At 40.0% G+C, this 25,983-nt stretch overlaps 1 protein-coding gene and 1 pseudogene across 2 annotated transcripts in view; both read right to left on the bottom strand.

The window, feature by feature from the left end:
• LOC123478543 (peptidyl-prolyl cis-trans isomerase A-like) overlaps positions 1 to 25,672 on the bottom strand; it is a 30,846-nt pseudogene extending 5,174 nt beyond the window's left edge.
• Positions 1 to 25,728, bottom strand: part of GGACT (gamma-glutamylamine cyclotransferase) — a 49,955-nt gene extending 24,227 nt beyond the window's left edge. The window contains exon 1 of one of the 2 annotated variants that reach the window (XM_024578845.3): positions 25,589 to 25,728. The gene's annotated coding sequence lies outside the window, so the exon portion shown is untranslated. The remainder of the gene's footprint in view (positions 1 to 25,588) is intronic. The other variant, XM_045186680.2, reaches the window with a different exon arrangement.
• Positions 25,729 to 25,983: the final 255 nt, after the last annotated feature.

The following is a 25,983-nucleotide window of genomic DNA, read 5'->3' as shown; positions in this document are numbered from 1 at the left end:
GGAAAGGCCACGCTTTCTGTTCCAAGCAGAACTTGCTTTGAACACTGGAAAAGGCAATAGAATTCTACGAGATACTAACAACCAAGAAGCTCTATCCTAATCTTCCTGATTTGGGGTACTTCCCTGTACCAGACAACCACACACAATGAAGATGGGGATACAGAGGGCAAGGGTGACTCAGAACCCCAGAGTTTCTCTGCCGCTCAGTCTGCTCCATCATCAGAAGCTGATGGTGGGCAATGTTGGTAGAATGTACACATGTCAAGAATGAAAATAAATACAGTTGAGATAGTTTTGAAAAGAGTTTCCAGTCTGGGAAGAAGAAAATACATATGCATGCACAAGTAATGAAGTATTATCATTTCTGTGATTTCACATGCATTGAATACTCCTATATTTGTATTTAAAGGGGACATTACACAATATAAAGATGAATGATAAACTGAACACTAAGAATTTAATATAATAAATAGTAGTACAATAACATATAAATAAAATAATAATAAAGTAACAAAACACCATGACAAATCACGAGAGAAAGACCACAGAAGAAAGGAAAAAAAACTTTGTATTTTAGTGCCTTATAACTGCATTCTTTCTTCTTGCTGAACAAGGGACCCTGTATTTCTCTCTAAACTGTTTTTCAAACCAAGAGCTCAAAGGCAGGGATCAAACCTTTCCTTCATTTCACATCTTCCATATCAGCCAGCACAGCTGAGTGCATGCAGTAGGCACTTAATCAAATACCTGCTCACTAAAGCAAGTGGTTATCCCCTCTCAGTCCAAATTCCCAAAGAGACCCTGCAGGCCTTCAGTCTGTTTGTAATTTCTCAATTTCTCCTTGTCACAACCCCCCCACAAGTTCAAATACTGCTCCAGGTATAAATTTACAGGAATTGAATTAGGCCTGTGGCTCTGCCACCATTTCCTTCAGATGCCCAGTTGCAGAGGCAAAGTCCAGGGAGAGCAAAGTGCTCTGGAGCCCGAGACTCTGACCTGGGGCTAGTTACTCCCTGCCCTGCCCCCAGCCTCCCTGGAGTAGGGGCAGTGGTAAGCACTCATATGGCCTTATGGACCTAAAAGGCCATCTAGAACCGGCAAAGCTAATCTCTAGAGACGGCAGTTAGATCAACGGGGGCAGGAGTGGGGAGGGGACACATTCTAGGAAGATGGCAATGTTCTTGTCTTTTGTGAAAATCACCAACCTGTGCCTTAATGTGTCAATTTTCTTGCATGTAAATTATACCTCAAAGAAAGTTAACCTAAAAAAAGATTAAATGAGATCATGGGAGGGAGGCAATTTGCAGGCCATTAGGTCTGGAATTATTCTTACCAGAATATTCTTTATATTCTTATCTGAGCTCAACATAATTCACAGTCCCTAATCAACAGAAAAGAAAAAACAACAAAAAAACCCTGAAACACCCACGTATCTTTCATTTAGGATTTTCACAAGCATTCAAGTATTTCCAAAGTATTTCTGAAGCAGATTTGCGGTAGCCTTCCTTAAACTCCATCACTTTCTGGAACCCAACATGCAAGACAAGGCAGAGTGGCCTGTAACGGCCACCTGGGGTCCTAGAAGGGAAGCAGCAGACAGCCCAGTCCCGGTGTGATGGAGGGTGCAGTACCCCCGAGGGACAAGGATGGGGACTGGGATGAAGATTCAGGCCTCACCAGCTGTCATTACCTACCCAGGGCCTGTCTGGACTGGCTGCTGACCAAGCAGAGGTACCCGCAGTTGGCTACGAAGAAATGCAGCAAAGGAGTATTTGCTGCTTTTTAGAATATTTTTGCAAGCCTGCTAGGGGAGAGCACAGCTTTTAACTTGCTTGCTGGCAGTTGCTCAAAATATGTTTTTTCTGCCTGGAGCAAGCCCCCAGCCAAAGGAAGAAGAGCCAAGAATCTGAACCTCGTCAGAACCTGCAGTCCATTCTGATGGGCATGGGAAGGGCCATCAGGTCCAGTTGAAGGCAGGTAACTCTCACTGTACCCTGTATGCCCCCAAAAGGTAATTTTTTTTTTCTTGGTGACAGCTTAGGCAGTAAGTAATGGAGGGAAAGGTAATGACTATCCATCAGTATATTATTTAAAAGGTTTTATTTTTCAGAAACATTTTAAGGCTACATTAACTTAAAATGGTTTTTATTTGAATGTTTTGCTTACTTACATGAGAATTAGGGAATTTGGGAACGAACAGAACTTAAAAATTTAAGTTGGAAACAACACAGAAGAATAATTATAAAATATCACACAAAGGCATTCCCTTCTAGGTGGTTTTCTAACAAAATACTCTAGAAAGAAGAGAACATATACCTGTTTAAGCAACTCTTACATGACCATTTTAGAAGTTAGGCCTTCCCAAAAGTGATAAATAAAATTGTTGCAAATGCAGGTGAAGCCCCTAGCTAGGCCTAGGCCTAGGCCCCCTATACCTAATGTAATATTTCATAGCTTTGGAAAAACAAGTCTCCCAGAAGGAGCACTGGACAGAAAGCCGAGGGGTCAGATGTCAAAGCCAAGCCACTGCTGACCTTGGGCTGCCTTGCCCAGGCCAAGTGGGGCAAGGGCACAGCAGGTGGCAGGAGATGAATGTATGCTGGGCTTGCCTCGCTTAGGGTGCAGGGTCCACAGGAGAGCCAGCCGGTGCTCCCACTCGCCCTCCCCACACCCCAGAACACGGGACAGAATGTGTTAGCCAGTGAGAAGACTGAAAAGTGACTGCCAGATACAACTGCTAGATTTCCCAGACACAACCTACACTAGAAAAGGAACCCTGAGCACCACTCCCAAACCAGCAGCACAGGTGGCCCCTAACCCAGCTCCCCTGCTGCCGACAGCCCGGCAACATGAAATAAGCCAAACTCCATTTCCAGTGGGCTCTTCAATTCAGGGCTCAATTCTTTTGGTAGCAATAACAGAATTTCCTTTGCCAAGAATATTATTAAAAACCAGTTTAAAATTTCCAAAAAGATGCTGGCTACCTGAAGATAGTCAGGTAGGCAGAAGGAATGCAAACCTGGAAAAGTTGTCTCCATTAGTACAAAAAAAGAATCACCCCAACACATACACACACATCTGCCCGTTCACACACACATTTTAAAACATTAAAAAAAAGACTTTTAAAAAATAAAAACAGAACTAAAAATCAAGCCTGGTTGTTTTACTTTATTAATTACCTGTCCCCAAAGTATGCAAATCCTTTTAGTGCTTTTCTAATTATCCCCAAATAAAACTCAATAAAAATAACTAAGAGATAAGTAAAAACTGAGTTACAAGTAAGAAGGGGAGGAGGAGAGGAAATTAAGGGCATGTTACTGAACATGCTCTGAAACACTAATGTGCATCCATTTACTCACATTCCTATGAGTGGTAAACACAGCTGGTCAGTTTACTGACAGTAGTCAGGAGTCTCTGAGTCCAAACCTTCTAGAAAAATATGATGTGTTTGAGTGACAGGGGCTTCAGGGGAACTAATGGATGCATCAAACTAATTAAATCCAACCCTGTTATACACTGTATTCCTCACCTTCCTTTCCCCCCACCACCCAAATCCCACTCTAACGTTACAGTTGGGCGAGCTGACAGAAAGCCAGGGCCTTGGAGGCCAAGCACACCAATATTCCTCGGGGTTTTCTCTAGTGTTTAGGGCTGGATCCCAGGGCCCTAAATATTACTACAAAACTCAGGGTGGTCTGTACTTGGCTCTTAAAAAGCACTTAAAATCTAACACACAATCCACTCCTGGGAAAGCAAAATCCCTGTTAAAATATAAAAATCCCTTATTACTGCTTTGTAATTATCAGAGAATAGATGCTGCTACATTCAGTTTAAATACGTTTTCAAATTTATTTCAAAAGCAACAGAACACTAGCTTTGTTTTTCATTATGGAACTTTCCTTTTTAAGTTTACTGTGTTCTTTCGTGATAAAAAGCTGGTGTTAACAGTTTGTTAATATCTCAGGAATTCCCCCTAAAGAGGAAAAAAGTGATTCTTCACCAACCCCAGAGGACCATGCTTCGCAAACCACCCAAAATTTAAGGGTTAACCGAAGTCCTACTTGAAGCCCCTTACAACTGCAACTCTTCACTGGTCCTTTAAATGTCCCCACCAAGACCAGGACCCTAGGATCTGCTGTCCAGCATGAACCGGATACAGAGGCTACAGGAGAGGGAGGAGGAAGGCAGGCTCAATAAACCAGGTCCTGCTCTGACTGGTGTGACTCAGTGGGTTGGACCTTGTACTACAAAGAGCTGAGGGTTCAATTCCAGTCAGGGCACATCCCTGGGTTGCAGCCCTGTCCCCCAATGGGGGGCCTGTCCCCAGATGGAGAGGCAACCGATTGATGTTTCTCTGCCACATCGATATTTTCTTCCTCCCTTTCTCCCTGCCTTCCCTTCTCTCAAAAAATACATAAAATCTTTTAAAGTATATAAATAAATAAACTAGGTCCCCTCCACCCAGAGCCTTTCTAGAGGGGAGGAGAGTACCCTACCAGCGACCCAAAGGAGTTAATCCTTCAAAATTCATGCAGACTCTTGGCACTGTTTCTTTTAAAATAATTTTTTAAAAGATTTTATTTATTTTATTTTTTAGAGAGGGGAAGGGAGAGAGAAAGAGAGGGAGAGAAACATCAATGTGTGGTTACCTCTCACATGTCCCCTACTGGGCTGGCAACCCAAGCATGTGTCCTAGACTGGGAATCGAACCAGCAACCCTTTGATTTGCAGGCCAGCACTCAACCACTGAGCCACACCAGCCAGGGCTTGGCACTGTTTTAATATAACAATGACTTTAATTATTTTTGAGTTAAGGAATTTACCTCTACTGTCATCTTGGAATAAAGACAGTTCTCCAGGTAGCTGGTTCCTGTCTCACGATTGGAAAAGGCCAGTGTAGCCCAGGTGGGTTACATCTCCTCCCAAGAAGGAAAGGAGGGGCTTCTAGAACTTGTGTCTCCTAGTGTGTGAGAGAGCAAGCACTGAAGCCACCCTGCATGTCCCCAGTCCTCTGGCCTGTTCTCCAGCCAGGCTTACAGAGCCCATCCCTTCTCTCCTCCAGGGCAGGAATAGCTGTGAATGCTTCCCAGCTCTACCCATATTTCTTGGGAAGACAGAGAGAGAGCCAGGGGGAAACTGGCTTGGGCCCGGTTTGTTAATTTCACCTATTTCCTGAGAGAGGAAGAAAAATCGTTGTATGGAGGCTGATACATTCTCTCCCGCCCTTCAGTAGTCCTGCAAGGCAGGTGTTATTGTCCTGTTTCACATATGGGAAACCAAGGCTCAGAGGAGTTATTTAACTAAAACAGCACAGCTATTAAATGGAATGGCTCAATACAAAATCCACATACCTTCCCACAACATGCACTGTGGTCAACTAGAAGAAAAACACAGGGTTTTGGTGGTAGAAAATACTGAAGCTCTCTCTGGCTTTCATAGCAGATAACCAATGGTACTACGTGAAAGTACTGTTGCTGTTCCCCACCTGTTACACCTGTGGGAGGGACTATGCTTTAAGCTCTTGTCTTTATAACTTTAAAGACCAAAGCCAGATTTAAAGTTTTTGTAAAGCAAGGAGCGATCCACCAGCTGCCAAGATTCTGTTACTATTATCTGCAGAGTATTCAGCATTTCCAGGCTAGTTGAAAGGTTATTCATTCATTCACCCATTCAGTATTTTTTGAGCATCTGTGATAGGCCAGGCATCATGCTAACTGCCAGGGACATGAACATAAACAAGACAGCAGTCCTTGTTCTTAAGAAGCTGCAGTCTAGTTGGAGAGAAAAATATATTAAAAGATAAGACACACTGTGAAGAGGCCAATGAGCAACATGCATGGGGAAGCAGGGTATTATGTGTCCTGAAGGAGAATGCTACCTGGGCAGCACAGTCCTCCAGGAGAAGCAGGGCAGGGAGAAGAGGGTGGTCTGAGCAAAGGGGACGTGTTGCCTGGGCACACCTGGGAGCCAGAGCATGAGTCTGAGAACTGGGGAAGAGGAGAAAGAGGGAGGCTGGGCCCAGGTTACTAGGGACTCTGGATTTCAGCTCTGTGTGATGGCAATAGTTATGGGGTATTAAGTAAGCCTGGGAAGTGACATAGTTAAAATTTATAATTTAAAAAATTATGTCATGCCATCCCAGTGAAGATCGTTTGGCAGTATCAATGGAAGCTGCGCCTACATTTTCCCAAGAACCCAGCGAGTCCACTGCAGGCAGATGTTCCACAGAACGTGAACACAGTTCACCAGACAAAAACACAGATAAAATTATTCTGATAAGCTCCATTTGTAATAGCACAAAACTGCATGCTACCTAAATGTCCATCAACAGTAAAATGGCCTAATAAACTGTGTCAATAAACCGGGAAAACTCTACAGCAAGAACAAATGAACTACCTGTAACAGGAAGGATGAATCTCACAAGTGATTCTGAGTGAAAAGAGTCAGACAAAAATAGTGCTTACGACAAGACTGCACTTACATGAAGGTAAACAACCATCACACTGATCTCTGCTGCAGATGTCAGAATGGTGGACACCCTGGGAAGAAAGTGCTGACTGGGAAGGACACGACACCTGATTCAGGTGCTGGTTGCCTGGGTGTGTTTCTGTTATGAAAGTCCGTCAGCTATGATTTCTACACTTTTCTGATATATCTTAAACTCTTGTAAAATTTACATTTAATTTTAAAAACATATATAGTAACAGAGTAGAGAACACCTTTGTGAGAACAAGGCTTACAAGCTTGAAACTACAGTGAACAAGGGGAAGACAATTATAGTGCTACATATGATTTAATGGAATTTGGAGGTGAGAGAGACCAAAGGCTTTGTAGAAGTGGCTCGGGCCCTTCCATGCTCCCCCAGGGCATGAGAGTGAAGGCAGATTTCCCAGGGCTACAGAAGGTGCCAAGTCATAACACAGTCATTCTCAGATTGAAGAACCTCCAATTACAGATGAGTTAAATGATACCAACTGGAAGCAAAAGGGCATTTTATGGGAGAATTTTTTTTTTTAAAGTGATGGTGACTTCTCCTAGTTTAACAGACCTGAGATTATAACAGCCCTGGGTAATGTGCAGACCTTGTTTGGATTCTGATTTGAACTTATCAACAGTAAAATGACATTTCTGAGACAATCTGGAAAATCTTACAGGTATATCTAGGTAAACAATGACACCAGGAGAATCAAGGTTAAAGTTTTGGGTATGGAAAATGGCATTATGATTCTATGAGAAAATATTTTTGAGAGATAAGTATGGAAGTATCTAGGGTTCATGAAATATTATAATGTCTGATATTTTAAAACACTTCAGTAAATAAAAAAATTAATGAGGCATGTGTGGCAAAATCTTGGTAATTTATGAATCTGGGTGATAGATAGACGGGATGGTTGAAATATACTCACTGCTTTTCTAGATCTTCCCACTCCCACCAAAAAAAGAGAAAGAAAAATATTAACAGTATAAGAAATCAAAGAGGTAACATCACTATATATATTACAGATGTTTAGAAGGATAACAAGGGATGCAGCAATTTTATACCAATAAATCTTAGAACTTAGATAAAACAAAAAATTTCTTAAAATGCACAAACTACTACAGTTCACTATAGGAAAAAAATAGTAACCTAATTAGCTGTACATCTATTTATGAACTTTTACTCATAGTTAAAACCCTTGCATAGAGGTTGATGGCTTTGTTGGTGAATTATACTAAACATTTATGGAAGAAATAATACAATTATTAAATAAATTTTTCATACAAAAGGGGAAGGAACTCCTTTTATGAGGTCAATATTATCTGATAATAAAACCAAATAAAGACATTTGTAGAAAATAAAACTACTGGCTAATATCTCTTATGAACATACATGCAAAAGCCTTACACAAATACCAGCAAATCAAATCTGGCAATAAATAAAAAAAGATAATATATCATTACCATGGAATGTTTCATCCCAGCAATGTAAAGTTAGTTTAATATTTGAAAATCAACCAATGAACCTTCATATAAACAGGTTAAAACAGAAAAATCTTATAATGATCTACACAGATGCAGAGCAAGTATTTGACAAAATTCAACAAAATCATGATCAAAATTCTCATCAAACTAGGAATAAAAGAGAACATCCTCAATCTGATAAAGGGCATCTGTGAAATTCATATAGCTAATATCCTTTGTAAAAATTAAATTTATTGGGGTGACACTGGTTAACAAAACTACAAGCATATATACATATGTGTGTGTGTGTATGTGTGTATATATGTTTCAAGTGTACAATTCTATAATATATCATCTGTATATTGTATTGTGTGTACACCACTCCAAGTCCTATCTTCCATCACCATATACTTGAACCACTTTACTGGGCTAACATCCTTCTAAATGGTAAATAATCAAATACTTTCCCCTTGAAAACAAGTCAGGATTGTCTACTCTCCTGCATCTACTGAATGTTGGAAACTGGAGTTTAGCCAGGGTAGGAAAGGAAATAGAATAAAGGAATATACTTCAGGAAGAAATAAAACTATTTTTGTTTGTAGTTGACATGATTATATAAGCCTAAAGAATCAACAGGAAAACTACTGAAACTACTAAGTGAATTTAGCAAGGTCTTAGGATATAAGGTCAACACAAGGGGGGTTCCCCAAAAGACAGAATTATCTTCCAGAGGGCAGGCCCTTTGTAGTACAGGCTTCCTCTGCTAGGTGAGTGTTCTAGGAACCCATCTGGATCAGTTCACCAGCTGGCATTGTTGTGAGAGGCTGTGTTCCGCTTCAGTGAATTTTTTTTGAAGACTCTTTGAACACGTTTGCCCATTTCATTATGGGTGATTTGTGAGTGCACCTGCCTGCACCACACTGAGTGTTCAGCAGTTTTTGACCAAAAAGGGCATGGCCCCCATGCACCACCCTCCCTATTCACCTGATCTCACCCTGAGGGACTTTTTGTTTCCCTGGATGAAAAAATTCCTCAAAGGGAAACATTTTGCCCATGTGGTAGAGGTGAAATAAAAAAAGACAGAAGCACTAAAAGGCATCAAAATTGATGAGTTCAAAAAACTGTTCTGAGCAGTGGAAAAACATCTTGATAGGTGTATTGCACCAAATAGAGAGTACTTTGAAGGTGACTGATGTTTAAAAATGTAAGAATAAATGCACAACTTTTTATAAATAAATTTTTGGGGTCCCCCCTCATATTTAAAAATCAATTATATTCTTATATACTAGCAGAGAAAAACTGGATCTTGAAATTTTAAAAAAAGTACCATTTAAAATAGCACCAAATCTGAAATATGGACACATTTAACAAAATATGTACAACTGTACACTGAAAATTCAACATTGTTGAAAGAAAATAAATATATAATAAATGGAGAGATATAGCATGTTTTAATGAATCAGAACTCAATATTGTAGAAATGACAATTATCCCCAATTGAACTATAGATTCAAGATAATCTTAATGAAAATCACAGCAGGTTCTGTTGGGTATTTTTTGAAACTCATGAGCTGATTCTAAAATTTATATAAAAGTTTTTAAAAACCTAGAATAGCCAAAACAATACTGAAAGGCTGAATAAAGCTTATATTTCAATACTTACTACAGAGCTGTAATAAAAGACAGTGTAGAATTAGAGAAATGATAGACATCAAGACTGATGAAATATTGAATGATGCCAGCGTTATGGTGTCTTAAGAAATCCCGCAATTGTGTTCCTCTATCCCAACAACAAAAATTGGGCATCTATTCACAAAATGCCTCTGTGGGAGTTGTGGGATTCAATGCCATATGCCAAGGGACCCAGGAGATGGGGGAACACACCCACCTATTCATCAGGTTAATAGGCAGGCAGACCTCTGACCTCGGTAGGGCCTGTGGAACCAGCATGTCCCTGTGAACTGGCTCCAGCCCCTCCTGGCAGCCATCAAGGAGCACCTGGAGAACCCTGACTTGAACAGTTACTCACGAACAAGGGAATCTTTGTAGAATCCAGGTTTCCAGAGGAAAAGTTCCAGAATTTGGACACACTGGATCAAATAAGAGGAAGAGCTTGACTTTGCCAATATCATCCCTTCTCCAAGGGGGAAGGAGAAAGGGAGAGAGAGAGACAGCACCTGGCTTTCCCAGCTGTGCAGCACAGTGCTAAAGACTCATTTCTCTCTTACAGCCTCTAGAGAATTAAATTTGGGTCTCCATGATTGGGGGAAGGGAGCAAATTGGGAGAGCAGAAGACAAGATTCATGGAGAGCATTAAAGGGATACAGTTCCTGCTGACTGCATTGTGGGCTCCACCAGAAAGCCAAAAAGTCACTGGGGAAGCCTCACAAGATCCCTCAAATCCCTCAAATGGCTTGCAGGTACCCCCAGCACCCCATGTGCCTCACCGATACATCCCCTCACTCTGCACTTACTCTGTGTGTGTGTCCCCAAGAGCAAGATTTGTTAGAAGGCTAGGGAGCACCTACAGGAAGCAGGATGGGGTCTGCAGGCAATGGAGAAATCACAAACTTGAGCTATCACACCACCTTCTTGAAAACAAGGGAGAGACTATCAACAGCCTGCCTGGTGCATTGTAAGATCAAGAGAAAACATAATGAGCTTTAAGAATTCTGTCACAAAAGGAAGTTAAGCAGGTATATTCATATAAGATGAGAAAGCTTCAGAATCTACCAGGGCTGATGGAAGGCATTTCTCTCCTGAAGGCAGTTGTTAAAGTTTGGAGGAAGTGACCAAAGGATCATGATAATCTCTCAGTATGCAAACCCAAACACACAGAGATCTAAGATTCACCCAGTAAAGAATTAAAAATAGCATTTTGAGGAAACTTAATGAATTACAAGAAAACACAGAAAGGCAATTCTTTGAAATCAGGAAAACAATCACAAAAATTGAGAAATTTAACTAAGTGACAGAAATCATAAAAAAAGAACCAAATTCTGGAGCTGAAGAATTCAATGAATAAAATGGGGGGTGGGGAGGGAAATGCAAGAGAGAGCAACAATAGCAGGATAAATCAACACAGAAGAAAGAACCTGTGAGTTAGAAGATGAGAACTTTGGAATAACCCAGACAGAAAAGAAGAAAAAAAGAATGGGAAAGAGTGAAGAAAGCCTACATGAATTATGAGGCACAATCAAAAGAACCAATATATGAAGCAGGCAGGAAACTTGAAGAAATAATGTCTGAGTGACTTCCTGGGGAGAAATTTGATCCAAGTTCATGAAGCTAATAGAGCACCCTATTATTTTAAGCCCCAAGATAATTCCCAAAACACGTTATAATAAAATTGTCAAAAATCAAAGACAAAGAGACAATCCTAAAAGCAGCAAGAGAAAAGAATGCCCATTAGGCTATCCATGGATTTCTCAGCAGAAACCTTATAGGTCAGGACAGAGTGAGGATAATAGTCAAAGTGCTGAAAGGAAAAAACAAACAAACAAAACAACCAAAATAAAACCCTGCCAATAAAGAATACTTTATCCAGAAAAGTTATTCTTCAGAAAAGAAAGAAAAATAAAAACTTTCCCAGACAAACAAAAGTTGAGAGACTTCAATACCACTAGACCTTGTAAGAAATGCTAAGGGTTCATTAAGCTGAAATGTCCAGAAGGAAGCGGGGGCATGTGCTCTGAGAACTCTGTAGTGGAAAATGGTGTAAAAATGGAGCTGCATACAAGATATCCTGATCTTAGGAGCTGAACCACAGTTCAGCTCCTAAGATCAAAAATTTACGTTAAAGCCTAAATACCAGCACCTCAGCATATGATATATTTGGATAGGGTCTTTAGAATGGTCATTAAGTTAAAATGAAGGCTTTAGGATAAGCCTTAATCCAGTTAGACCAGTGTCGGAGGAAATCTGGACACACACAGACAGAGAAGAAAGGGCATGTGAGGACTCAGAGAGAAGGCGGCCATCAGCAAGCCAAGGAGAGAGGCCTCAGGAGAAACCGAGCCAGCCAACACGGTCATCAGGACTTACAGCCTCCAGAACTGTGAGGAAAAAAACTTCTGTTGTTTGAGCCCCACAGTCTGTGGTACCTTCTTATGGCAGCCCTAGAAAACTAATATGATATAACTAATATAATTTATGATAAATATGACGAACCTGGAAAGCATCCCAATGAAAGAAGCTGGACACAAAAGCTCACATTTGATTCCACTGATATGAAATACCCAGGATAGGTACATCCATAGGAATGGAAAGTGAACTGGTGGTTGCCAGGGGCTGAGGGGAGTAAGGATTGGGGAGTGACTGCTTAATGTGTCCGGGGTTTCCCTTTGGGATGATGAAATGTTCCGGGACTAGATGGTGGTGGTGACTGCGCAACGTTATGACGGGGTTAAATGTTACTGAAGTCTTCACTTTAAAAATGGTTCATTTTATGTTACGCAAATTTCACCTAAATAAAAAACTCTAAATTTAAAAAAATCTTTAAGATACAGATAAAATATACTATCAGATTATGCTGTGTTGAGTGATCAAGTGAAGGTATTTGCAGTATCATGAAGAACAGGAAAGGCAGAGATGAATTTTGCTTGCGAGTGATTTGGAGCCTGAACTGACCCTTAAGGGAGGGAGGAATAAAGGTCATTCTGCAGAGAAGAATAGGGTGGGACGGATTTCACCCATTCCAGGCTAGAACTGGATGAAAGCTGGGGCACACAGGTGGGAAGGTGCCTGGATCCGGAGTGGATGGGGGATCCAGAACATGGCCTACCAGGGTGAGGATGGGTAGTTGGGAAGCTGGGGCCAGCAGGGTAGAGCATTCCGTTTGCTCACACCATGGAGTGGACTGGATCTTGCAACTGGGGCTTCCCAAACCCAGCTGGGCTCCCAATACATGGGAGAAATTTGAACATTTTTATTCCTGAGTCTCCCTTTCCCTAGGGAGATTAATTTAGTAAGCCTAAATTTAGGGAACAGAAACCTGGACTTAAAATGAAATACATTTTAAAAAGCTCTCTAGGTGATACTGGCGATTAACCTTTCAGGAAACCACTGATTTCCCAGTGAGTGCTTCCCATTTAGTGAAGAGTCTTTCAGTTTTTCTTTCCCAGCTTAACTGAGGTATAACTGACAAAAACTGCATATATTCACGGTGCACAAGGTGATGATCTGATGTATGTACACATTGTGAAATACTTACCACAACCAAATAAACACATCCATCACCTCACCCAACTCCCTTTTGTATGAATGTTTGCGTGGTGAGAATGCTTAAGATGTACTCTCAGCAAATTTTAAGAAAACAGTATTATTACCTGTAACCCCATCTGTGCATTAGACCCCAGAACTTATTTATCCTGTAACTGAAGTTTGGTGCCTTTGACCAACATCTCCCATTGCCCGCACCCCCTGGCCGTACTATTCTACCTTTGCTTCTATGACTTCAACTTTTTTAGATTACACATATAAGTGATATTATACAGTATAGTAAGTACTCACTTAACAGCATCGACAACTTCTTGAAAACTGTGATTTTAAGCAAAATGACATGTCATGAAATCAATTTTATTATAGGCTACTTGATATAAACAAGAGTTAAGTTCCTATGACATTAATGGTCGCAAAAACATCACCAAACTTCTAAATAAAGACTCAAAACACTTCTAATATTAAAAACATTGAAATAAGTGTTAGCTATTCATCATTTAAGAAAGATGAATAAAAACAAGTAAGAGAATTCTTTTCCAACCACTTACTCCAGTTCGGGATCACAGGTAGGCGGAGCCTATCCCTGCAGCTCAGAGCACAAGATGGGCACCCACCCTGGACAGGATGTCCTTCTCATTGCCAGACACATTCACACAAACATCCACACTCTCTCACACGGGGAAAAGGTAGACAGTCCAGTTCACCTCATGTGCCCATCTTTGGGATACGAGAGGTAACCAGAGCACCCGGAAAAAATACACGGCAAAAAAAGACTTTGAGAAACGAGAAACATGAAACTCCAAACAGATGGTGGCCTTGGTTGGGAATCAGTATTTTTTTCTCATCATCATTACAATGAACTGACATTATCTGAGGTCCTGCCCTACATGTCTTTCTGTGTCTTGCTTGTTTCAGTTAGCATAACGTCCTCCAGGTTCATTCATTTGTTGCAAATGGATTTCCCTTTTTAAAAAATCCTAACCTGAGTATGTTTATTGATTTTAGAGAGAGAAGAAGAGGAGAGAGAGAGGGAGGAAGAGGGAGAAACATAGATGTGAGAGAAACATTGAATAGTTGCCTCCTATATACACCCTGACTAGGGATCATACCCGAAATCTAGGTACGCGCCCTTGCCTGGCATCAAACTCACAACCTTTTGGTGTACAGGACAATGCTCCAACCAACTGAACCATGTGGCCAGGGCAGGATTTCTTTTTTTTTTATGGCTGAAAAATATTTATATATATTCCCACTGTTATATCTATAATATTATGTTACATTATGTCCATTATGTTACACATATAATATACAATGGTCATCACCTGTGAAATATTATATATGAAGAAAAGTATTACATATAAACACATAAAATGGAGTATTTTATACACATATATTTTCTTTATCTATTCATCTGCTGACTGGCATTTAGGTTGTTCTATGTCTTGCCAATTGTCAATAAGGTCTTTCAGTTCTACATTGATGCTACTGAAAAACTACTAATTTTTAGATTAAAGAAGATTCATTATGCTCTGTATACTGCAAAAACAGGAAAGGCATGTAAATTCATGTTCACAAGATTTTCTAGAAAATATTTTTGCTTAACCTTCATCTATATGTGAAGTTCAATTAACCAGAAAAGTGAATTTTCCAAATATTAAAGATTTAATATGTGTACAAATCTATATTTTGTTTTAAAAAAATACTTCAAGTATCTGATTTATACAAAAAATAAAAGCAAAACAAAATACCTAAATACAAAAATACCAAAAAAAAAAAATCTTAGGATAACTAAAGTTGGCCCTTCCCAAATTTTGTACATATTCACCCTTTAAATTTCCTGATTATTTTATTTAACTATGTGACTATTCCCTCAACAATATCACTGAACACAAATTTTCTAAGAGCATTCTATTTTTACTGTCTTATGATTCAAGTTCGGCCTAAGTATAAATATTAATCAACAAGAATAACCATTTTAAATGTTTTACTTTCAACAGCTGGTGTGACCAGCATAACACTGTACAGAGCTACAGATGATCTGTGTGGGGTGTGCCCCAGCCCGGGCAGCAGGGTCTTCATGAGGAGACACACCTCGAGGCCCCGGTCACACTCTCCCGAGCACAATTCAACTACATCCCCAGACGGTTGCTGTTCTCAGGAATCACACGGGTTTAAAAGATGGTTTTTACATAGGTTTTAAATTTTTAACATAATGATGCTAGGAAGAGACTGAAATGAAATAAATATCAAATTCTTTTTCTGTACATATACTATTTCACAAATGATGACTTGTTTACCTCCAGGGTAGTACTTATAACACAAAACTGAAAAAAAAAAATTGCAGCCCCAATGTTTCACAACTTGAAGCTGTTTTAAAACAAAATAGTTGCCTTATGGCTCTCAGTTGTTTTCAGGCAGCAAAGAGTTCCTGCAAACCCTTCTCTGCAGAAGCTGGTTACTAGCCATGGAAGTCCATGAACCGATTTGCTTAACAATAAGTAGTAAGAAAGCAGTGGTGATTTTTCAACAGTAGGTGGATGCAAATTACAGCATTAGGAATGTCCTGAATATATTGCAATACTATGTATGGTGACAGGTGGGTATTGGAAATATCAGCTGGAACACTGAGTAAACTATATGCTTGTCTAACCACTATATTGCACACATGAAACCAATACAAAATAATATTGAAAGTAAATTGTAATTGAAAAAAAAAAGAAAAAGAAGATGCTGGAGATGGAATTCACAGTGGCTAGGTGCACACGTGTAACCTAGGAGGCAATCAAACCACTTGGTGCCCTTCACCTTCCCTCTTCCCACTCTGACCACATCCGGGAAGGTTTTTACATTGGCAATGAGGCCCCTTCCTTCTTCCACCCATAATTACATCTTGGATGACCATCTCCCAAATGGTCTTACTGCCTCTAGGGTTGCCCACACCCAGCCTGCCTGCAGACGTGTGTAGGACTGTGCCCCTCCCCACTGTTGGGGCTCTGGTGGGCAGCCTCTCAGTTGGCCTGAGAATCCTGGCCCCCTGCATTCATGTCTCTGCCCCTTGTGCAAAAGCTATGTTTAGGGACTTGTTTCAAAACAACAGCATACAGAGAAAGTGATGGGGCATTTCTTCCCATGTTAGATTATAAAAAGCCTGTGGCTTCCATGTGGGGGCTCTCCAGTGTTCTCTTCCCCTCAGATCCCTTGCTCTCTGGGAAGCCAACTGCTATGTTGTGAGTCTCTTAAGAAGCCACCCATGTAGAAAGGAACTAAGGTTTTGGCAGACAGTCAAAAGAGACCCAGGCCTGCTGACTGTCCTGTGAGTGAACTCAGATCCTCCCCAAGTCAAGCTGGAGATGACCACAGTCCTGGCCAACATACTGACTGCAGCCTTGTTAAAGACCCTGAGCCAGAGCCACTCAGCTAAGCAGCTCTTAGAGACTCACCCACCGAAACTATAGGATAATGACTGTTGTTTGTAGCCGCTAATACTGGGGGTAATCTGTTATGCAACTGTAGATAAATTTAAAAATGTCATGTCTAAGTTTCTTCATGCTGCTCACAAAGGCTAATCACCATCTAGCCCTCTCTCCTCCTCTCCCACAACCTCTAGGTCATTCCTCCTCCTACTCTATGGGTGTGTATTCTGTCCCCCTATTTGTTTACAAGGTTGCCAACGCCTTTAGGCCCATCTTCTTCATTCTTCAACATGCCCCCTGGCAAAATCCTCCTCATCCTTCAAGGTTTCCATGTTACTTCAAACATCATCACCCCTGTATAATCTTCCTGTGGGCAAAACGGATCCTGGCACCACATCTTGGGGTGTTACCAGCCTGCAGGCTCCCTCAGCAAATATATAGTACAGGTCCTCAAATAATGTTGTTTTGTTCAACATTGTTCTGTTCAATGTCGTTCCATTATAATGATGGTGAGATGTCATAGGAACTTAACTCTTGTTTATATCAGTTAACATATGGGAAAATAGGTGTTGTTATATCATTTCACTTAAAATCACAGAACCTATCAACGATGTTAAGTGAGGAGTTACTTTACATGTATGTACATATATACATACACATATATATAAATGCATACAACACACACACACATTTACATCTATACTTATTGAAAACCATGAGTTCACACCAATATACCTAACCCAGCCCATACAACAGGGTTGATCCTAGTTTTCAAAATTTCTGTATTTGTTCACTCCCTGGCTCACATTATCTTTAGTGCAGTTATCTGCTCAATGCTGTCTATGTAACAATTTCCAATCTCAGCCACCACCATTTCCCCTACATGTAAGCCCTCTTCTCCCTGCTCAGGCTCTGCCACCCCACGTCAGGATGACCCTCTGAAAAGACATCCTACTCGGGCTAGGACTCCCCACACCCAATTCAAGGGCTGGAGACAGTGACTCCATCTCTTTATGGAGGAGCTGCAAAGTCACACCACACAGCTGCACGCATAAGGGAAGGGCACGAATTTGTGCATCCAGTGCGCTAGACTCCTTGGTGTCATTACGAGCATGTGGCTTCTACTCTCAAGATTCCCTCATTAGAGAAGATGGCTGGCAAAGCACTGGCCACAATGTTCCCATGCAAAGCAGTAGGCCTGACGAATGGCAGATGAAGAACAAGAGCCCTCTACTTCCAGCTGAATCAGGTTCATTCCTTTGCAAAACTTCTTAAAAGTCTCACACATTCCTCTGCTTCCTCCCTTTACCATAAGAGGCACACGGTCACTCTAAATAAAACTGGGGATCAGTAACTGAGGACAGAGGAGAGAATGGATATTTGGTGGTGGCTATTTGGGGAGTGACAATTTCTGCCACTCCCACTTTTTATACGTACTGACAAACGCTCTGCTTTCAGGCGTTAATGAAGACTGTGAATGAACCTCTGAAAGCATTCTTGACTGTTACCCATCTCTTAGTTTATAAAGTTTCAAGGTAAATCATCCTCAGTGCACAGGAACTCTTACAGCAGCTTACATCTAAAAATCCCACATGGGAGACAATGTTGCAATGGGCTTATCCAAAGCTTGGCGGGAGCAGATCAAAGCTCCACACCCAAACACCACACCATTCAAGAGCGGTAGGAGCAAAGAGCAGTGGAGACGGTCCCAGCTCTCTGCCAAGCCAAAGGAAAGGAAGAAGAAAAAAGGGGAAAAAAAATGAAGTGAAAGATAACCTCCAAACCTGGGGGGCTGGGGGGATGGCACATGAGAACTACTCTTTTGGGAGTCCTAGGGAAATTTATTTTGCAAAACCACCCAGGAAGCAAGCCTTGATATGTTTCAGATGAATTCATCTGAATTGATTCTGTTTCTCTGCAAGGAAAACCCAAAGGGCTTTTATTTAATAGAAAGACATTTTAGAAGTTTTTCTGTATATAAATTATTATAGCAGTGTAATTTCTTGATATTGTTTCAATACCTTTCCAATCACAGCTGTATAGTGTTGTGTCTGGAAGCAAGAGGAAGCATGGTGTAGATGAAGAACCTGTACTTCTGAACTACGTGTATAGTTCATACTTCCTATTCAGGTCAAATCTTCCCATCTTTTAGCTGTGTGACCTTGTTTGAGGTATTTCATCTCTCTGAACCTCAGTTATGTCACCTTTGGGTAATAATGTCCATGTCAACAACTGCTGAATCAAGATCATATGAGATACCCTGGCTGGTGTGGCTCAGGGGATTGAGTGCTGGCCTGAGAACCAAAGGGTCACTGGTTCAATTCCCAGTCGGGACACATGCCTGGGTTGCAGGCCAGGCCCCCAGTAGGAGGTGTGAGGGAGGCAACCACACACTGATGTTTCTCTCCCTGTCTTCCTTCTTTCCCCTCTCTCTAAAAATAATTAAATAAAATCTTTTAAAAAAAAGTACTTTGTGGAAAAAAAAGATTATATGAGACAATGTATATAAAATTCTGGCACACGGTGCTTTTAATAAATATTAACCCCCTTCTGAGAGAAGGATAAATCACAGAATTAATTACAAGGAAAAAAAACAACAGAATGTATAGAATGTATTAATAGATATATAAGTGCCTGTCATACAGCTTGTGTCCAATAAATGTTAGTTCCTTTTCAAACTTATCCATACAAAAAGCCATATCCTATCTAGTATGGTCACATGGTTCTTTATAATCAAGTTTAACATTTTGTGATTTTGTGCACAGAAAAAATTGTAACCCTTTCTGCATTAGTAAACACTGTGTACGAAAGATGATGAGCACACCCCATGGTTCACTGCAGCATTATTCACAATAACTAAAGGTGGAAGCAACCCAAGTGTTGGATAAACAAAAGGTGGTATCTATATACAATATTCAGTCTTAAAAAGGAAATAAATTCTGACACATTTTACAATATGGATGAGCCTTGGGGACATTACGCTAAGTGAAATAAACCAATAATGAAAAGACAAATACCACATGGTTCCACTTCAGTGAGGAATCTAGAGTAGTCACATTCATAGAGCCAGAAAGTAGAATGGTAGCTGCCCGGGACTAGGGGAGGAGAAGTGGGGAGCTGTTGTGGAGTGGGGTAAAGAGCTTTTGTTTTGCAAGATGAAACAGTTTTGGAGCTCTGTTGCACAACGACATAAATATACTTAACACTACTTACTGAACTGTACACTTAAAAATGATTAAGATGATGCATTTTATATTATGATTTTTTACCACAATTAATAAAATTACTTGTTAAATGATAGAACTTGTAAGCTGTCATAATTATGCATGGGCATTATGCTGATTAATTATGAAATGTGTTACAGAGACAGCTATGCAGTTTGCTGACCAGAGCCCAATTCGTATCAAGCTTCAGAAGTTACTCTGGAGCCTACTTTCTTGAGCAAAAATCTGGGACTTGTTAGGACTCATCTTTTAAAGGAAAAAGTGAAACTTGACACCTTTCGCTGTAATATTTGCTATTACCACTGGAGAATTATAAGATGTTACAGCTGAAAGAAACTTTACAAATTACACTTTAAAGTTGAAGAAAGGGAAATAGAGACTTTAATCAAATGAAATTATTTGCTTAAGATCATACAGTTAGTAATATGAGAAGAACTGGAAAGAGAAACCATCTCTAGGCTTCCACTTGATCCTCTTGTACAATGGACTTCGCTCTTTAGAATTCTTCACTTCTGAACTGCACTGCTTAATATGCTGCCACCAGGGGGCAGCAGGTGGATTAGTCTGGTATTCTAAAAGCCTGGAATCAAGGCCCCAGTACATTTCTATTATCTCCTCCTCCAATCCTCCCCCCCAAAATATATATCCACATTTATAAGACATTGTTAATATCAACAAGCATAAAGTTTAAAGGACATCTATAACTTTCTAAATAAAACAAATACTTGGCTCCAATGGAGGTGACATCTTTCTAATCCTTCACTATTTTTTATTTCAGTCTTTATTAATATACAGAGAAATTAACAGGTTAGTTTTAAACCAAAAATGAGTTAACCACAGAAACCCATCCCATTTCTTTACATCTGGAACCAAATTTTCCTAGTACTTGACCTGTGAGGCTTCAGACCACAACAACCTCAAATCCGGCGATTTGTCCTCAATCTTCCTTCATTTGTCAAGTTCAGTTTTTCCTTATAATGCCCCTATGTTACAAAGAAACGTCTGTCAAAAGGTCTAACCCTCCAGTAACTTTCACAAGCAAAAACAGAGAGACTTCTAGTCACAAAGTAAAACCTAGATGGACACCATTCTCCCAACTGAGCTACCAACCAGAAGCTCAAACCATAGCATTTAATGGGCGACACTTCAGTTTAAAGATAGACCCTCCCTCAGTAATGACTTTCCATACCCTGAGACTTTCAGAGTTCCATCCAATTCGAGGTGTGAGGGACAAAATTAGCGGTGACAGCTTGGTAATTAATCCAGTAGTCAACTTCACACATTCAAGCAACTGTGACCAGTGACCATGGTCCCTAATTATTCAAATGCAAGGTTTTACTACTGTCTCAACACAGGGAAGCAGTCCATTTTCTCTGACTTATTCTCTGCATACACCCATTTATTTTCAGGTAACTAAAGATTCACCAATTAATCTAACATAAAACTGATAGCAAAAGCAATTATGGCACTGTTGGCTACAATGGTAAAACAGGAGTGAGACATGCACGAGGTGCAATAATGAATGAATACTATAAAATGCATTATATATTCAGATGCTATTCTGTAATCCTTTGCCATACATGATGTGTCCATTGATGAGACTTAAGACTCCTCTCAATACATTCTGCTTTTAATTTTTTCAATATAGAATATTTACTGTTTACCATATTAAATGTAGATTATCACCAGAAAACCAGAAAAATTTATTTTCATAACAGGTATATAAGTTTAATTCAGTAATCTATTTAAGAATTATTAGAAATAATTTTTATAATACTCAAAAAACTGAAATCAGGTAATTAAAAATAAAAACACACACCTATTAGGATGGGTCAAATTAAAAACTGACAATATCAAGTGCTGACAAGGATATGGAGCAACTGGAACTCTCATACATTGCTGGTGAGCATACAAATGAGGGGATATAAATGTGTATAGCAGCTCTGTTCATAATCACCAAAAACTATAAAGAATGCACATGTCTTTCAACACTGACTGGATACACACACTGTCGTACACCCATAAGATGAAATATCATTTGGGAATAAGAAAGGATACATACATACATGGATGAATCTCAAAGATGTTGTCTGAGTGAAAAAAGTCAGTCTCAAAAGTTCCATACTATGTAATTTATGTGACATCTGGAAACGGCAAAACATATAAAGATGGAAACCAGGTCAAGGGTGGTGGAGATTAGGGATAGAGTAAGGGTTTGACTGTAAGGGGACAAACATGAGGGAGAGCTTATTACGTTTTGTTTTCTGGGCTGCTTCTGGTGATGGAACTGTTTTGTGTCAGGACTGTGATAAGGGTTATATGAATCAATCAATTTTAAAATTCATAGAATTATATGACAAAAAGGTCAATTTTACTTTATATAAATTCAAATAGTAATAATGAAAGATTGAGAGCATGCAAATACTCTAAAATGCTCAGTTAAAAATAAAAGGTAGCCCTTGACTGGTGTGGCTCAGTGGCTGGGTTGCCAGTTTGATTCCAGGTCAGGGCAAGTGCCTGGGTTGTGGGCCAGGTCCCCAGTTAGGAGTATGAGAGGCAACTGATCAATGTTTCTCTCACACACTGATTTTTCTTTCCCTATCTTTCTCTCTCCTTTCCCCTCTCTCTAAAAATAAATAAATAAAATCTTTAAAAAAGGTAAAATTATCAATTATTATTTAAAAGACACTTAGGAAATGTATAAACCAAATATAATGACTGGGCTTTGTTTTGATCCTGATTTGAAAAAAAAAAAGACTTTTTTAGACCACTGGGTAAATTTGAAAACAGTACTAGATGATATTAAGGCTATTTTGTTCCTCGTTAGGTAGGATTGCAGTTATGTGAAAACTAAACTTTTAAAGAAAATTCATACAAAAATATTTAGGGGTAGAATGATATGGTTTCTGGCATTTGCTTCAAAATTCTTCAGAAGTAAGCAAACAAACAGGAATTCAAAAAAGAAAAGAGGGAGGGAGGGAGGGAGGGAGGAGGAGAAGGGCAAAGAAGCGGCCTGGCAAAGCCAGAATGGCGCATGGATTTCTGATGCCGTGCTGGCGGAGGAGGGTTCACTGTGCTCTATGTTTAAGTATGGCTGCAAACGTTTATAATAAAATGCTGAGAGAGAAAAAGAAAAACAATGACTTTGTCTACATAAATACTCCCAAGAATGACATCCAACTGTTTTTCATCCATTTATAAGATACACTTATTCCACCTCATGATTTTCATTAGGCTTTTATAAATCTGCATCCAACTTTATAGGAAACCAAATAAAGGGAGAAAGAGTAAATCAAAATTGGCAGTTGTGATTCTATTCAAAAATAATGGCTTAAAGAATGCTTTTCAAATCTCATTTAGTGCTCATAAATTAGTAAAACCATCATGAGATGTAGAAATATTAATAATTTTCATTAACTTATCGGCTGCATACTCCTTTAAGTACAGATGATAATAGCAGGAAGAGATAAATGCTCAAAAAGTCTAAAAGCAGATATAGTAATCTGAACAAATGGACAAGAATGCTACATAATATGAGTAGTACCTCTCTAATTTACTCTGGCATAACTCAAAATGTCAGAGTTCTACAAAAACACTCCCCACTAACTGGAAATGTGCTCTGACTGGCTGCCGGTTATATGGAAGGCACTACTGGGGAATCCAAATGAGGAAGTCCTGGCTCTCATCTAATTAGCATTACTAGGTGAGAAAATACTAAAAATCTTAGTATGACTTTTGTTTAAAATAGTCCAACACTGTTTAAGGCTAGAGTGCAAAAACAATTAACAAAGGTAAAAACGAAAGAAAAAACTAAAAAGGAAACTTAGCTGCAGAAGCAAAAGCCCCGTCAGGCTGCAGCAGCGGGTGTGACCTTTGGGGGAGCATGGGGCCATAGTAGTGAATCAAAGAGGGTTTTTGACAGCCCCTCAGTTGAGCTCTGAAGAACTGGTGGTATTTCCTACGTGGAGCCAATGACTCCTGTCACTCAGAAGTCTCTCTTATTAATATCGAGGAAGGAAGGCCCCGAAGAGTGGAAGTGTAGTGCAAAGACTCTGAGCCTGTATTAGTACCTGGTCCTAACGCGTCTGACTGCCCCTAATGTCTGGAGAGCTGCCCTGATCCTGGAGCAGCTACTGCATTACAAGGTGAGGTGAATGAATTTACCTCCTAAAGATGCCTATGTCTTAATCCCCAGAATTTGTGAACATGTTACCTTACATGGCACAAGGGACTTTTCAGATGTGCTTAAAGTTAATGGCTCTGAGATGCAGAAATGATCCTGGATTACCGAAATGGGTCCAATCTAACCACACGAGTCCTTTAGAGTGAAGAAGCTTTCTTGGCTAAGGGCAGAGGGAGAGCTGTGACCGCGTTGGAGCGGCCAAAGGGATGCGATATGGCTATCTTTCAAGGCAGAGGGAAGGAGCCAATGAGCCAAGGAATAAGGGGTGGAAAACTTGAGAAAAGAGAATCTCCTCTAGGGCCTCCAGGTGGGGACACAGCCCTGCTGATGCCTTCATTTCAGCTGGTGAGATCCAGCAGCACTAGGAACCTAATACAAAATAAGACGCGCTCCTCCCACTTGGTAGGCCTCTGTCTGTGTGCCTTCTCTGCTGCCCCCAATGAAGGCCACTTCCATTCAATTCAAAGATGTGATCTACCAAATCTCACATCTCCACACCCCACTTAACCAAACCGCATGAGGTCATATATTCTGCTTAGCACCAACACCTCTCCACCTTAGTCCTTGCTGTTTGCAATTATTCTCTTCTTTAAAGTTTACACTTACAATTTATCAAATACCAAGCACCATGTAAAGAATTTTTCATGGGTTTTCTCATTCAATTCTCCCAACATCCCTAACAGATAGACATGTTATGCCCATTTTTTAAATCAAAAAGTTCAAAATCACCCTGCTAGTAAATGGAAGAGCCAGGATCTGAAGCTAGGCAGACCAACCATGGAGTTGGTCCCTTTCACTATTGACAATATCTGTCTCCTAAGTGAGAAATGTAAGTTCCAAGATCTTGTGCATTTATTGACACAATACCCCCACTGGTTAGCCCAGAGACTATTAATAGTTGCTGAATATGAGCCAATAGGGCGAAGATAGATTTTCTCCTTACTACCCATTTTTTTAAAGAAAACTTTATTATGAGAAGTCAAATACATACAAAAATAGAGTAATGATATAATAATCCCTAAACACCCACTCCCCAATTTCAACACATTAAAGTAGGGCCTATCTTAATGGAAACATTTAAGCAATTTAATTTATATTGTCTGGTAGAAACAGCCCCCTTCAATATTATTCTTTTTCAGAATCACATGTTCTTAGCTCTCATCACATGTTCATTTATCTGTGTGAACACAAATTTTTAAAAGAATAACTTTGAAATGGTTATTATCTTTCTACGCTAAACACAAAGCAAGAAAACTCTAAAGGGGAGACTGATGTTTTTCCCTATATAAAATTAAATTTTTCTTCAGAGCATAAGGACTGTAAACAAAGTAAAAAAAGGGGGAAATATACTTGTAACATACTATATGACAAAAGATAAGCATCCTCAGTGTATAAAGAATTCTTGCAAATCAATAAGAAAAGGACCACAACCCAAAGGCATATTTTCTGGAAAAGTGGGTACAGAGACGAACAGTTTCCCCTACGGTTCTTAGGTGACAAAAAAGACAAGGACTGCCATCTGTCTTTGTTTGTCAACATATCTTCTCTGGTGCTATAGAATTTGGGAGCAAGAAAACTGTAGAACAGAGGAAAAAACGAATTCTCACCTGTAAGCTTGTTTCTTCAAACCGTGTGGCCCTTGAATCCAGTACCACAGTAAGTCAGAGAGTCTATGAAGCTTTTGGCTTCAGAATCCTTCCAAACAGGACACCAAGACACGTACTTCCACCTTATAGCATCATATGGACCAGGTAGGTATCCAGTTCTCAGTCCTGCTGGGGTAAGATTAAGAAAAGGGTGAGTAAAGAAAGTTGAGTGTTTATGTGACAAGGGGCTTAAAAACAAAAACAAATCACCCAGCCCCTGGTGGAAGACATCTTAGGCCCTGGATGTGGGCCCAAGGAAGGTAGTTCCACTCAGTGAGAAAATGTAGTACGCTGGCCCGAGGGACCACAAGATGCCTTGAAGAAAGGAAAATTCCCAGTGACCCAGCAGAGGGATT

Source organism: Desmodus rotundus, chromosome 13 (assembly GCF_022682495.2).
Source record: "Desmodus rotundus isolate HL8 chromosome 13, HLdesRot8A.1, whole genome shotgun sequence".
In the NCBI taxonomy this organism is placed as follows: domain Eukaryota; kingdom Metazoa; phylum Chordata; class Mammalia; order Chiroptera; family Phyllostomidae; genus Desmodus; species Desmodus rotundus.
Note: the sequence above shows the minus strand (reverse complement) of the source record. Positions and strands in the feature narration are given on the sequence as shown.